We start from the raw sequence: 12897 nt of genomic DNA on the forward strand, positions 1-12897 counted from the left end.
ATCTTGATATATCTCGAGAACTACGCATCTGATCAAAAAATATCATAGAACATAAAAAGTAGGCAACTTAATTCTCTACAAAAAAGGTCTCTTATCATTTTGCCATAGCTCTCTTCATTTCCGAGATATTTGCAGATTTATCTCAAGGGAAGGGGCCTGACGGACATATTTCGAGATATTTCTTCTTCTTGTTGTTCTTCTTCTGCACAGCTAAGCTGGAAGTGGCATTTGCAGCTCGCAATAGTGCAGAGTTATCTCAAAGAAAGGGGCCACGGTGTTTCTGTATCTCTATTATGTTGGTGCGGCTTCGGAACTTTTAAATATCTTGATATATCTCGAGAACTACGCGTCTGATCAAAAAATATCATAGAACATAAAAAGTAGGAAACTCAATTCTGTACAAAAAAGGTCTCTTAACATTTTGCAATAGCTCGCTTCGTTTCCGAGATATTTGCAGATTTATCTCAAGGGAAGGGGCCTGACGGACATATTTCGAGATATTTCTTCTTCTTGTTGTTCTTCTTCTGCACAGCTAAGCTGGAAGTGGCATTTGCGGCTCGCACTAGTGCAGAGTTATCTCAAAGAAAGGGGCCACGGTGTTTCTGTATCTCTATTATGTTGGTGCGGCTTCGGAACTTTTAAATATCTCGATATATCTCGAAAACTACGCTTCTGATCAAAAAATATCATAGAACATAAATTGTAGGAAACATAATTCTCTACAAAAAACGTCTCTTAACATTTTGCCATAGCTCGCTTCGTTTCCGAGATATTTGCAGATTCAGCTCAAAGGAACTGGCCTGACGGACATATTTCGAGATATTTCTTCTTCTTGTTGTTCTTCCTCTGCACAGCTAAGCTGGAAGTGGCATTTGCAGCTCGCAATAGTGCAGAGTTATCTCAAAGAAAGGGGCCACGGTGTTTCTGTATCTCTATTATGTTGGTGCGGCTTCGGAACTTTTAAATATCTTGATATATCTCGAGAACTACGCATCTGATCAAAAAATATCATAGAACATAAAAAGTAGGCAACTTATTTCTCTACAAAAAAGGTCTCTTATCATTTTGCCATAGCTCTCTTCGTTTCCGAGATATTTGCAGATTTATCTCAAGGGAAGGGGCCTGACGGACATATTTCGAGATATTTCTTCTTCTTGTTGTTCTTCTTCTGCACAGCTAAGCTGGACGTGGCATTTGCAGCTCGCAATAGTGCAGAGTTATCTCAAAGAAAGGGGCCACGGTGTTTCTGTATCTCTATTATGTTGGTGCGGCTTCGGAACTTTTAAATATCTTGATATATCTCGAGAACTACGCGTCTGATCAAAAAATATCATAGAACATAAAAAGTAGGAAACTTAATTCTCTACAAAAAAGTCTGTTAACATTTTGCCATAGCTCGCTTCGTTTCCGAGATATTTGCAGATTTATCTCAAGGGAAGGGGCCTGACGGACATATTTCGAGATATTTCTTCTTCTTGTTGTTCTTCTTCTGCACAGCTAAGCTGGAAGTGGCATTTACAGCTCGCAATAGTGCAGAGTTATCTCAAAGAAAGGGGCCACGGTGTTTCTGTATCTCTATTATGTTGGTGCGGCTTCGGAACTTTTAAATATCTTGATATATCTCGAGAACTACGCATCTGATCAAAAAATAGCATAGAAGATAAAAAGTAGGAAACTTAATCCTCTACAAAAAAGGTTTCTTAACATTTTCCCATAGCTGGCATCGTTTCCGAGATATTTGCAGATTTATCTCAAGGGAAGGGGCCTGACGGACATATTCCGAGATATTTCTTCTTCTTGTTGTTCCTCTTCTGCACAGCTAAGCTGGAAGTGGCATTTGCAGCTCGCAATAGTGCAGAGTTATCTCAAAGAAAGAGGCCACGGTGTTTCTGCGCCTCTATTATGTTGGTGCAGCTTCGGAACTTTTAAATATCTTGATATATCTCGAGAACTACGCATCTGATCAAAAAATATCATAGAACATAAAAAGTAGGAAACTTAATTGTCTACAAATAAGGTCTCTTAACATTTTGGCATAGCTCGCTTCGTTTCCGAGATATTTGCAGATTTATCTCAAGGGAAGGGGCCTGACGGACATATTTCGAGATATTTCTTCTTCTTGTTGTTCTTCTTCTGCACAGCTAAGCTGGAAGTGGCATTTGCAGCTCGCAATAGTGCAGAGTTATCGCAAAGAAAGGGGCCACGGTGTTTCTGTATCTCTATTATGTTGGTGCGGCTTCGGAAATTTTAAATATCTTGATATATCTCGAGAACTACGCATCTGATCAAAAAATATCATAGAACATAAATTGTAGGGAACATAATTCTCTACAAAAAAGGTCTCTAAACATTTTGCCATAGCTCGCTTCGTTTCCGAGATATTTGCAGATTTATCTCAAGGGAAGGGTCCTGATGGACATATTTCGAGATATTTCTTCTTCTTGTTGTTCTTCTTCTGCACAGCTAAACTGGAAGTGGCATTTCCAGCTCGCAATCGTGCAGAGTTATCTCAAAGAAAGGGGCCACGGTGTTTCTGTATCTCTATTATATTGGTGCGGCTTCGGAACTTTTAAATATCTTGATATATCTCGAGAACTACGCCTCTGATCGAAAAATATCATACAACATAAAAAGTAGGAAACTTAATTCTCTACAAAAAAGGTCTCTTAACATTTTGCCATAGCTCGCTTGGTTTCCGAGGTATTTGCAGATTTATCTCAAGGGAAGGGTCCTGACGGACATATTTCGAGATATTTCTTCTTCTTGTTGTTCTTCTTCTGCACAGCTAAACTGGAAGTGGCATTTCCAGCTCGCAATAGTGCAGAGTTATCCCAAAGAAAGGGGCCACGGTGTTTCTGTATCTCTATTATGTTGGTGCGGCTTCGGCACTTTTAAATATCTCGATATATCTCCAAAACTACGCTTCTGATCAAAAAGTATCATAGAACATAAATTGTAGGAAACATAATTCTCTACGAAAAAGGTCTCTTAACATTTTGCCATAGCTCGCTTCGTTTCCGAGATATTTGCAGATTCAGCTCAAAGGAACTGGCCTGACGGACATATTTCGAGATATTTCTTCTTCTTGTTGTTCTTCCTCTGCACAGCTAAGCTGGAAGTGGCATTTGCAGCTCGCAATAGTGCAGAGTTATCTCAAAGAAAGGGGCCACGGTGTTTCTGTATCTCTATTATGTTGGTGCGGCTTCGGAACTTTTAAATATCTGGATATATCTCGAGAACTACGCATCTGATCAAAAAATATCATAGAACATAAAAAGTAGGCAACTTAATTCTCTACAAAAAAGGTCTCTTATCATTTTGCCATAGCTCTCTTCATTTCCGAGATATTTGCAGATTTATCTCAAGGGAAGGGGCCTGACGGACATATTTCGAGATATTTCTTCTTCTTGTTGTTCTTCTTCTGCACAGCTAAGCTGGAAGTGGCATTTGCAGCTCGCAATAGTGCAGAGTTATCTCAAAGAAAGGGGCCACGGTGTTTCTGTATCTCTATTATGTTGGTGCGGCTTCGGAACTTTTAAATATCTTGATATATCTCGAGAACTACGCGTCTGATCAAAAAATATCATAGAACATAAAAAGTAGGAAACTCAATTCTGTACAAAAAAGGTCTCTTAACATTTTGCAATAGCTCGCTTCGTTTCCGAGATATTTGCAGATTTATCTCAAGGGAAGGGGCCTGACGGACATATTTCGAGATATTTCTTCTTCTTGTTTTTCTTCTTCTGCACAGCTAAGCTGGAAGTGGCATTTGCGGCTCGCACTAGTGCAGAGTTATCTCAAAGAAAGGGGCCACGGTGTTTCTGTATCTCTATTATGTTGGTGCGGCTTCGGAACTTTTAAATATCTCGATATATCTCGAAAACTACGCTTCTGATCAAAAAATATCATAGAACATAAATTGTAGGAAACATAATTCTCTACAAAAAACGTCTCTTAACATTTTGCCATAGCTCGCTTCGTTTCCGAGATATTTGCAGATTCAGCTCAAAGGAACTGGCCTGACGGACATATTTCGAGATATTTCTTCTTCTTGTTGTTCTTCTTCTGCACAGCTAAGCTGGAAGTGGCATTTGCAGCTCGCAGTAGTGCAGAGTTATCTCAAAGAAAGGGGCCACGGTGTTTCTGTATCTCTATTATGTTGGTGCGGCTTCGGAACTTTTAAATATCTTGATATATCTCGAGAACTACGCATCTGATCAAAAAATATCATAGAACATAAAAAGTAGGAAACTTAATTCTCTACAAAAAAGGTCTCTTATCATTTTGCCATAGCTCGCTTCGTTTCCGAGATATTTGCAGATTTATCTCAAGGGAAGGGGCCTGACGGACATATTTCGAGATATTTCTTCTTCTTGTTGTTCTTCTTCTGCACAGCTAAGCTGGAAGTGGCATTTGCAGCGCGCAATAGTGCAGAGTTATCTCAAAGAAAGGGGCCACGGTGTTTCTGTATCTCTATTATGTTAGTGCGGCTTCGGAACTTTTAAATATCTTGATATATCTCGAGAACTACGCATCTGGTCAAAAAATATCATAGAACATAAAAAGTAGGAATCCTAATTTTCTACAAAAAAGGTCTCTTAACATTTTGCCGTAGCTCGCTTCGTTTCCGAGATATTTGCAGATTTATCGCAAGGGAAGGGGCCTGACGGACATATTTCCAGATATTTCTTCTTCTTGTTGTTCTTCTTCTGCACAGCTAAGCTGGAAGTGGCATTTGCAGCTCGCAATAGTGCAGAGTTATCTCAAAGAAAGCGGCCACGGTGTTTCTGTATCTCTATTATGTTGGTGCGGCTTCGGAACTTTTAAATATCTCGATATATCTCGAAAACTACGCTTCTGATCAAAAAATATCAGAGAACGTAAATTGTAGGAAACATAATTCTCTACAAAAAAGGTCTCTTAAGATTTTGCCATAGCTCGCTTCGTTTCCGAGATATTTGCAGATTTATCTCAAGGGAAGGGGCCTGACGGACATATTTCGAGATATTTCTTCTTCTTGTTGTTCTTCTTCTGCACAGCTAAGCTGGAATTGGCATTTGCAGCTCGCAATAGTGCAGAGTTATCTCAAAGAAAGGGGCCACGGTGTTTCTGTATCTCTATTATGTTGGTGCGGCTTCGGAACTTTTAAATATCTTGATATATCTCGAGAACTACGCATCTGATCAAAAAATATCGTAGAACATAAAAAGTAGGAAACTTAATTCTCTACAAATAAGGTCTCTCAACATTTTGCCATAGCTCGCTTGGTTTCCGAGATATTTGCAGATTTATCTCAAGGGAAGGGGCCTGAGGGACATATTTCGAGATATTTCTTCTTCTTGTTGTTCTTCTTCTGCACAGCTAAGCTGGAAGTGGCATTTGCAGCTCGCAATAGTGCAGAGTTACCTCAAAGAAAGGGGCCACGGTGTTTCTGTATCTCTATTATGTTGGTGCCGCTTCGGAACTTTTAAATATCTGGATATATCTCGAGAACTACGCATCTGATCAAAAAATATCATAGAACATAAAAAGTAGGAAACTTAATTCTCTACAAAAAAGGTCTCTTAACATTTTGCCATAGCTCGCTTCGTTTCCGAGATATTTGCAGATTTATCTCAAGGGAAGGGACCTGACGGACATATTTCGAAATATTTCTTATTCTTGTTGTTCTTCTTCTGCACATCTAAGCTGGAAGTGGCATTTGCAGCTCGCAATAGTGCAGAGATATCTCAAAGAAAGGGGCCACGGTGTTTCTGTACCTCTATTATGTTGGTGCAGCTTCGGAGCTTTTAAATATCTTGATATATCTCGAGAACTACGCATCTGATCAAAAAATATCATAGAACATAAAAAGTAGGAAACTTAATTCTCTACAAAAAAGGTCTCTTAACATTTTGCCATAGCTCGCTTCGTTTCCGAGATATTTGCAGATTTATCTCAAGGGAAGGGTCCTGATGGACATATTTCGAGATATTTCTTCTTCTAGTTGTTCTTCTTCTGCACAGCTAAACTGGAAGTGGCATTTCCAGCTCGCAATCCTGCAGAGTTATCTCAAAGAAAGGGGCCACGGTGTTTCTGTATCTCTATTATGTTGGTGCGGCTTCGGAACTTTTAAATATCTTGATATATCTCGAGAACTACGCCTCTGATCGAAAAATATCATAGAACATAAAAAGTAGGAAACTTAATTCTCTACAAAAAAGGTCTCTTAACATTTTGCCATAGCTCGCTTCGTTTCCGAGATATTTGCAGATTTATCTCAAGGGAAGGGGCCTGACGGACATATTTCGAGATATTTCTTCTTCTTGTTGTTCTTCTTCTGCACAGCTAAGCTGGAAGTGGCATTTGCGGCTCGCACTAGTGCAGAGTTATCTCAAAGAAAGGAGCCACGGTGTTTCTGTATCTCTATTATGTTGGTGCGGCTTCGGAACTTTTAAATATCTCGATATATCTCGAAAACTACGCTTCTGATCAAAAAATATCATAGAACATAAATTGTAGGAAACATAATTCACTACAAAAAACGTCTCTTAACATTTTGCCATAGCTCGCTTCGTTTCCGAGATATTTGCAGATTCAGCTCAAAGGAACGGGCCTGACGGACATATTTCGAGATACTTCTTCTTCTTGTTCTTCTTCCTCTGCACAGCTAAGCTGGAAGTGGCATTTGCAGCTCGCACTAGTGCAGAGTTATCTCAAAGAGAGGGGCCACGGTGTTTCTGTATCTCTATTATGTTGGTGCGGCTTCGGAACTTTTAAATATCTTGATATATCTCGAGAACTACGCATCTGATCAAAAAATATCATAGAACATAAAAAGTAGGAAACCTAATTCTCTACAAAAAAGGTCTCTTAACATTTTGCCATAGCTCGCTTCGTTTCCGAGATATTTGCAGATTTATCTCAAGGGAAGGGGCCTGACGGACATATTTCGAGATATTTCTTCTTCTTGTTGTTCTTCTTCTGCACAGCTAAGCTGGAAGTGGCATTTGCGGCTCGCACTAGTGCACAGTTATCTCAAAGAAAGGGGCCACGGTGTTTCTGTATCTCTATTATGTTGGTGCGGCTTCGGAACCTTTAAATATCTCGATATATCTCGAAAACTACGCTTCTGATCAAAAAATATCATAGAAGATAAATTGTAGCAAACATAATTCTCTACAAAAAAGGTCTCTTAACATTTTGCCATAGCTCGCTTCGTTTCCGAGATATTTGCAGATATATCTCAAGGGCAGGGGCCTGACGGACATATTTCGAGATATTTCTTCTTCTTGTTGTTCTTCTTCTGCACAGCTAAGCTGGAAGTGGCATTTGCAGCTCGCAATAGTGCAGAGTTATCTCAAAGAAAGGGGCCACGGTGTTTCTGTATCTCTATTATGTTGGTGTGGCTTCGGAACTTTTAAATATCTTGATATATCTCGAGAACTGCGCATCTGATCAAAAAATATCATAGAGCATAAAAAGTAGGAAACTTAATTCTCTACAAAAAAGGTCTCTTAACATTTTGCCATAGCTCGCTTTGTTTCCGAGATATTTGCAGATTTATCTCAAGGGAAGGGGCCTGACGGACATATTTCGAGATATTTCTTCTTCTTGTTGTTCTTCTTCTGCACAGCTAAGCTGGAAGTGGCATTTGCGGCTCGCACTAGTGCAGAGTTATCTCAAAGAAAGGGGCCACGGTGTTTCTGTATCTCTATTATGTTGGTGCGGCTTCGGAACTTTTAAATATCTTGGTATATCTCGAGAACTACGCATCTGATCAAAAAATATCATAGAACATAAAAAGTAGGAAACCTAATTCTCTACAAAAAAGGTCTCTTAACATTTTGCCATAGCTCGCTTCGTTTCCGAGATATTTGCAGATTTATCTCAAGGGAAGGGGCCTGACGGACATATTTCGAGATATTTCTTCTTCTTGTTGTTCTTCTTCTGCACAGCTAAGCTGGAAGTGGCATTTGCGGCTCGCACTAGTGCAGAGTTATCTCAAAGAAAGGGGCCACGGTGTTTCTGTATCTCTATTATGTTGGTGCGGCTTCGGAACCTTTAAATATCTCGATATATCTCGAAAACTACGCTTCTGATCAAAAAATATCATAGAAGATAAATTGTAGGAAACATAATTCTCTACAAAAAAGGTCTCTTAACATTTTGCCATAGCTCGCTTCGTTTCCGAGATATTTGCAGATATATCTCAAGGGCAGGGGCCTGACGGACATATTTCGAGATATTTCTTCTTCTTGTTGTTCTTCTTCTGCACAGCTAAGCTGGAGGTGGCATTTACAGATCGCAACAGTGCAGAGTTATCTCAAAGAAAGGGGCCACGGTGTTTCTGTATCTCTATTATGTTGGTGCGGCTTCGGAACCTTTAAATATCTTGATATATCTCGAGAACTACGCATCTGATCAAAAAATATCATAGAACATAAAAAGTAGGAAACTTAATTCTCTACAAAAAAGGTCTCTTAACATTTTGCCATAGCTCGCTTCGTTTCCGAGATATTTGCATATTTATCCCAAGGGAAGGGGCCTAACGGACATATTTCGAGATATTTCTTCTTCTTGTTGTTCTTCTTCTGCACAGCTAAGCTGTAAGTGGCATTTGCGGCTCGCGCTAGTGCAGAGTTATCTCAAAGAAAGGGGCCACGGTGTTTCTGTATCTCTATTATGTTGGTGCGGCTTCGGAACTTTTAAATATCTTGATATATCTCGAGAACTACGCATCTGATCAAAAAATATCATACAACAGAAAAAGTAGGAAACTTAATTCTCTACGAAAAAGATCTCTTAACATTTTGCCATAGCTCGCTTCGTTTCCGAGATATTTGCAGATTTATCTCAAGGGAAGGGGCCTGACGGACATATTTCGAGATACTTCTTCTTCTTGTTGTTCTTCTTCTGCACAGCTAAGCTGGAAGTGGCATTTGCAGCTCGCAATAGTGCAGAGTTATCTCAAAGAAAGGGGCCACGGTGTTTCTGTATCTCTATTATGTTGGTGCGGCTTCGCAACTTTTAAATATCTCGATATATCTCGAAAACTACGCTTCTGATCAAAAAATATCATACAACATAAATTGTAGGAAACATAATTCTCTACAAAAAAGGTCTCTTAACATTTTGCCATAGCTCGCTTCGTTTCCGAGATATTTGCAGATATATCTCAAGGGAAGGGGCCTAACGGACATATTTCGAGATATTTCTTCTTCTTGTTGTTCTTCTTCTGCACAGCTAAACTGGAAGTGGCATTTCCAGCTCGCAATAGTGCAGAGTTATCTCAAAGAAAGGGGCCACGGTGTTTCTGTATCTCTATTATGTTGGTGCGGCTTCGGAACTTTTAAATATCTTGATATATCTCGAGAACTACGCATCTGATCAAAAAGTATCATAGAACATAAAAAGTAGGAAACTTAATTCTGTACAAAAAAGGTCTCTTAACATTTTGCCATAGCTCGCTTCGTTTCCGAGATATTTGCAGATTTATCTCAAGGGAAGGGGCCTGACGGACATATTTCGAGATATTTCTTCTTCTTGTTCTTCTTCTGCACAGCTAAGCTGGAAGTGGCATTTGCGGCTCGCACTAGTGCACAGTTATCTCAAAGAAAGGGGCCACGGTGTTTCTGTATCTCTATTATGTTGGTGCGGCTTCGCAACTTTTAAATATCTCGATATATCTCGAAAACTACGCTTCTGATCAAAAAATATCATACAACATAAATTGTAGGAAACATAATTCTCTACAAAAAAGGTCGCTTAAGATTTTGCCATAGCTCGCTTCGTTTCCGAGATATTTGCAGATATATCTCAAGGGAAGGGGCCTGACGGACATATTTCGAGATATTTCTTCTTCTTGTTGTTCTTCTTCTGCACAGCTAAGCTGGAAGTGGCATTTCCGGCTCGCACTAGTGCAGAGTTATCTCAAAGAAAGGGGCCACGGTGTTTCTGTATCTCTATTATGTTGGTGCGGCTTCGGAACTTTTAAATATCTCGATATATCTCGAAAACTACGCTTCTGATCAAAAAATATCATAGAACATAAAAAGTAGGAAACTTAATTCTCTACAAAAAAGGTCTCTTAACATTTTGCCATAGCTCGCTTTGTTTCCGAGATATTTGCAGATTTATCTCAAGGGAAGGGGCCTGACGGACATATTTCGAGATATTTCTTCTTCTTGTTGTTCTTCTTCTGCACAGCTAAGCTGGAAGTGGCATTTGCGGCTCGCACTAGTGCAGAGTTATCTCAAAGAAAGGGGCCACGGTGTTTCTGTATCTCTATTATGTTGGTGCGGCTTCGGAACTTTTAAATATCTTGGTATATCTCGAGAACTACGCATCTGATCAAAAAATATCATAGAACATAAAAAGTAGGAAACGTAATTCTCTACAAAAAAGGTCTCTTAACATTTTGCCATAGCTCTCTTCGTTTCCGAGATATTTGCAGATTTATCTCAAGGGAAGGGGCCTGACGGACATATTTCGAGATACTTCTTCTTCTTGTTGTTCTTCTTCTGCACAGCTAAGCTGGAAGTGGCATTTGCAGCTCGCAATAGTGCAGAGTTATCTCAAAGAAAGGGGCCACGGTGTTTCTGTATCTCTATTATGTTGGTGCGGCTTCGGAACTTTTAAATATCTTGATATATCTCGAGAACTACGCGCCTGATCAAAAAATATCAGAGAACATAAAAAGTAGGAAACATAATTCTGTACAAAAAAGGTCTCTTAACATTTTGCCATAGCTCGCTTCGTTTCCGAGATATTTGCAGATTTATCTCAAGGGAAGGGGCCTGACGGACATATTTCGAGATATTTCTTCTTCTTGTTGTTCTTCTTCTGCACAGCTAAACTGGAAGTGGCATTTCCAGCTCGCAATAGTGCAGAGTTATCTCAAAGAAAGGAGCCACGGTGTTTCTGTATCTCTATTATGTTGGTGCGGCTTCGGAACTTTTAAATATCTTGATATATCTCGAGAACTACGCATCTGATCAAAAAATATCGTAGAACGTAAAATGTAGGAAACTTAATTCTCTACAAAAAAGGTCTCTTAACATTTTGCCATAGCTCGCTTCGTTTCCGAGATATTTGCAGATTTATCTCAAGGGAAGGGGCCTGACGGACATATTTCGAGATATTTCTTCTTCTCGTTGTTCTTCTTCTGCACAGCTAAGCTGGAAGTGGCATTTGCAGCTCGCAATAGTGCAGAGATATCTCAAAGAAAGGGGCCACGGTGTTTCTGTATCTCTATTATGTTGGTGCGGCTTCGGAACTTTTAAATATCTTGATATATCTCGAGAACTACGCGTCTGATCAAAAAATATCATAGAACATAAAAAGTAGGAAACATAATTCTGTACAAAAAAGGTCTCTTAACATTTTGCCATAGCTCGCTTCGTTTCCGAGATATTTGCAGATTTATCTCAAGGGAAGGGGCCTGACGGACATATTTCGAGATATTTCTTCTTCTTGTTGTTCTTCTTCTGCACAGCTAAGCTGGAAGTGGCATTTGCGGCTCGCACTAGTGCACAGTTATCTCAAAGAAAGGGGCCACGGTGTTTCTGTATCCCTATTATGTTGGTGCGGCTTCGGAACTTTTAAGTATCTCGATATATCTCGAAAACTACGCTTCTGATCGAAAAATATCATAGAACCTAAATTGTAGGAAACATAATTCTCTACAAAAAACGTCTCTTAACATTTTGCCATAGCTCGCTTCGTTTCCGAGATATTTGCAGATTCAGCTCAAAGGAACTGGCCTGACGGACATATTTCGAGATATTTCTTCTTCTTTTTGTTCTTCCTCTGCACAGCTAAGCTGGAAGTGGCATTTGCAGCTCGCAATAGTGCAAAGTTATCTCAAAGAAAGGGGCCACGGTGTTTCTGTATCTCTATTATGTTGGTGGGGCTTCGGAACTTTTAAATATCTTGATATATCTCGAGAACTACGCATCTGATCAAAAAATACCATAGAACATAAAAAGTAGGAAACTTAATTCTCTACAAAAAAGGTCGCTTAACATTTTGCCATAGCTCGCTTCGTTTCCGAGATATTTGCATATTTATCTCAAGGGAAGGGGCCTGACGGACATATTTCGAGATATTTCTTCTTCTTGTTGTTCTTCTTCTGCACAGCTAAGCTGGAAGTGGCATTTGCGGCTCGCACTAGTGCACAGTTATCTCAAAGAAAGGGGCCACGGTGTTTCTGTATCTCTATTATGTTGGTGCGGCTTCGCAACTTTTAAATATCTCGATATATCTCGAAAACTACGCTTCTGATCAAAAAATATCATACAACATAAATTGTAGGAAACATAATTCTCTACAAAAAAGGTCTCTTAACATTTTGCCATAGCTCGCTTCGTTTCCGAGATATTTGCAGATATATCTCAAGGGAAGGGGCCTGACGGACATATTTCGAGATATTTCTTCTTCTTGTTGTTCTTCTTCTGCACAGCTAAGCTGGAAGTGGCATTTGCAGCTCGCAATAGTGCAGAGTTATCTCAAAGAAAGGGGCCACGGTGTTTCTGTATCTCTATTATGTTGGTGTGGCTTCGGAACTTTTAAATATCTTGATATATCTCGAGAACTGCGCATCTGATCAAAAAATATCATAGAACATAAAAAGTAGGAAACTTAATTCTCTACAAAAAAGGTCTCTTAACATTTTGCCATAGCTCGCTTTGTTTCCGAGATATTTGCAGATTTATCTCAAGGGAAGGGGCCTGACGGACATATTTCGAGATATTTCTTCTTCTTGTTGTTCTTCTTCTGCACAGCTAAGCTGGAAGTGGCATTTGCGGCTCGCACTAGTGCAGAGTTATCTCAAAGAAAGGGGCCACGGTGTTTCTGTATCTCTATTATGTTGGTGCGGCTTCGGAACTTTTAAATATCTTGGTATATCTCGAGAAC

The sequence above is a fragment of the Osmia lignaria genome, unplaced genomic scaffold (genome assembly GCF_051020975.1).
Source record: "Osmia lignaria lignaria isolate PbOS001 unplaced genomic scaffold, iyOsmLign1 scaffold0001, whole genome shotgun sequence".
Lineage (NCBI taxonomy): Eukaryota > Metazoa > Arthropoda > Insecta > Hymenoptera > Megachilidae > Osmia > Osmia lignaria.